Genomic DNA, 2,500 nt, shown 5'->3' with positions numbered 1-2,500 from the left:
AATGCTTTGTGGCACTGATGTCTCATGGGGCCCGCTGGTACCTGCCAGGTGGCACACACCAACGTGAAAGTTTGGCGCAAGCCTGCGCCGGACCTACATGGCAGCACTCACAGCACCTCACACACAGGCTGCAGACACATACAAAAGACCAAGCTGGATGCAACAGTGGCGCGAGCCATGGCAGTCCCCACCCAGAAGGCATGTCCAAACCTTTATACATCAGCTCGCCGCCAGCGCATCATTACAAAGGAGGGGGAATTTCCAACACTGCCTCTTGGGCCATGGGCTTAAAAGCAGCCAACCATTGGCGACGGGCATCGAACCAGATACGGTCACGCACAAACTATTTTTGGGGGGGAATTGGGGACTCTGTGTTTTTTGTTTTCGGCGCTCCAAAAAAAAGGGTTCGTCCGGGATTTGAACCCGGGACCTCTCGCACCCTAAGCGAGAATCATACCCCTAGACCAACGAGCCACCGCATGCAGAGAACAGTGAGGGGGAGGGGGTGGTCTGCTTACCTCACTTGGCGCCATGCCCCAGTCGCTCCACGGCCTGACCCCTGCGTGTCACGTGGCCTGCCCCTGGCGCAAGCGCAGAGGACTGAGCTGCCTCTCAAGCAGAGAAACAAGAAGAAGAGCGGCAGCCTTCGCTGGCCAAAGGCCATCTGCTGCCGCTCGATCGGGCTCGATCAGGCGAGATATATGTGGCCGACCGGCCTAGAGCGCAAACCTGTGCTGCTCAGGGTGGGCAGCTTCCCAGCAGGAGGATGTGTCTTGAAAGCCGACAGAGGCAAGAAGGCGCACTCCCTCAGCCCGCTCCAACCTCTGGATTCCTGCGAATTTCAGAAGAGAACTCTGGGGCAGCATGGCTTCTGTCATCTCCCAACAGCCTCTCTGTTCTTGCTATGTAAATACCTTTACATCCCCCGAACTGAGCATGTCTGTTTTTTTATTTTTATTTTGCTGAGGTGTGGTGCCTTCAACGACCGACAGGTGGCAGGAGAGCACATTCTCCAACTGTGAAGGGGACTTTTTTCACTTCCTGAGTAGACTGGGCTCAGTGACATATGCCACCAAGCCAGCCACTAGAAAATGCAGGTTTTGCAGCCGTGGGCCAGTGGGGGTTTAAGGGCAGGTGTGCCTCCGGCGTCTCTGGCAGACAGCTCCAGTTGCAAGGCAGCAGAAGAGAACAGGGAGGCTTGCCGGGCGCTGCATTCGGGGGCCCCCACGAGGTTTTCCGCAAGCCTTACACTCTGAAATGTGCTCAAAAAAATGAGCCCGGCTTGTCAGGAGTGGGATTTGAACCCACGCCTCCAATCGGAGACCAGAACACCCAGATGCAGGGAAGAGCTGCGCCTCTTGAGTCTGGCGCCTTAGACCACTCGGCCACCCTGACAGCTATGGGGAGGCTTGGGAAAGATTCTTCAGTACCCAATGTCGCCAGGTGCCAGCGCCGGTTTTCATGCCCCGATCTCTGCATCAAAAGTACCCAAACACTCACTTAAGGACCCAGGGATGGCAGGAAACGCCCACTGATGGAGCCAGTGGACAGTTTGCAGGGTGCAAATAAGGGCTGGCCTCAGATCACTCATGGCGTAGTGCCGGCCTGTCCATACCTGTCGAAACCTGCATGCGGTCAAATGTGTCCGATTGACATTGTGGAAATAAAAAGAAACCAGCACCATGTTTCTGCCCGGTCTCGAAGCGGGGACCTTTCACGTGTTAGGCGAATGTGATAACCACTACACTACAGAAACAGCTCTGGTAGGCTGCGCTCTAGTGTGCTGGGACAGCTTTCAGTTGAAATGCTTTGTGGCACTGATGTCTCATGGGGCCCGCTGGTACCTGCCAGGTGGCACACACCAACGTGAAAGTTTGGCGCAAGCCTGCGCCGGACCTACATGGCAGCACTCACAGCACCTCACACACAGGCTGCAGACACATACAAAAGACCAAGCTGGATGCAACAGTGGCGCGAGCCATGGCAGTCCCCACCCAGAAGGCATGTCCAAACCTTTATACATCAGCTCGCCGCCAGCGCATCATTACAAAGGAGGGGGAATTTCCAACACTGCCTCTTGGGCCATGGGCTTAAAAGCAGCCAACCATTGGCGACGGGCATCGAACCAGATACGTTCACGCACAAACTATTTTTGGGGGGGAATTGGGGACTCTGTGTTTTTTGTTTTCGGCGCTCCAAAAAAAAGGGCTCGTCCGGGATTTGAACCCGGGACCTCTCACACCCTAAGCGAGAATCATACCCCTAGACCAACGAGCCACGGCATGCAGAGAACAGTGAGGGGGAGGGGGTGGTCTGCTTACCTCACTTGGCGCCATGCCCCAGTCGCTCCACGGCCTGACCCCTGCGTGTCACGTGGCCTGCCCCTGGCGCAAGCGCAGAGGACTGAGCTGCCTCTCAAGCAGAGAAACAAGAAGAAGAGCGGCAGCCTTCGCTGGCCAAAGGCCATCTGCTGCCGCTCGATCGGGCTCGATCAGGCGAG

At 56.4% G+C, this 2,500-nt stretch overlaps 1 non-coding gene across 1 annotated transcript; it reads right to left on the bottom strand.

The window, feature by feature from the left end:
- Nucleotides 1-1,283: 1,283 nt before the first annotated feature.
- On the bottom strand, nucleotides 1,284-1,395 carry TRNAL-CAA (transfer RNA leucine (anticodon CAA)). Its single transcript has 2 exons — nucleotides 1,358-1,395; nucleotides 1,284-1,329 (listed from the first exon to the last, which is right to left on the bottom strand). It is a non-coding gene; the product is annotated as a tRNA-Leu (tRNA).
- Nucleotides 1,396-2,500: the final 1,105 nt, after the last annotated feature.

The sequence above is a fragment of the Ambystoma mexicanum genome, chromosome 2q (genome assembly GCF_040938575.1).
Source record: "Ambystoma mexicanum isolate Mex_15411 chromosome 2q, UKY_AmexF1_1, whole genome shotgun sequence".
NCBI classification, from domain to species: Eukaryota; Metazoa; Chordata; class Amphibia; order Caudata; family Ambystomatidae; genus Ambystoma; species Ambystoma mexicanum.
This window is presented reverse-complemented; position numbering and strand designations above follow the sequence as displayed.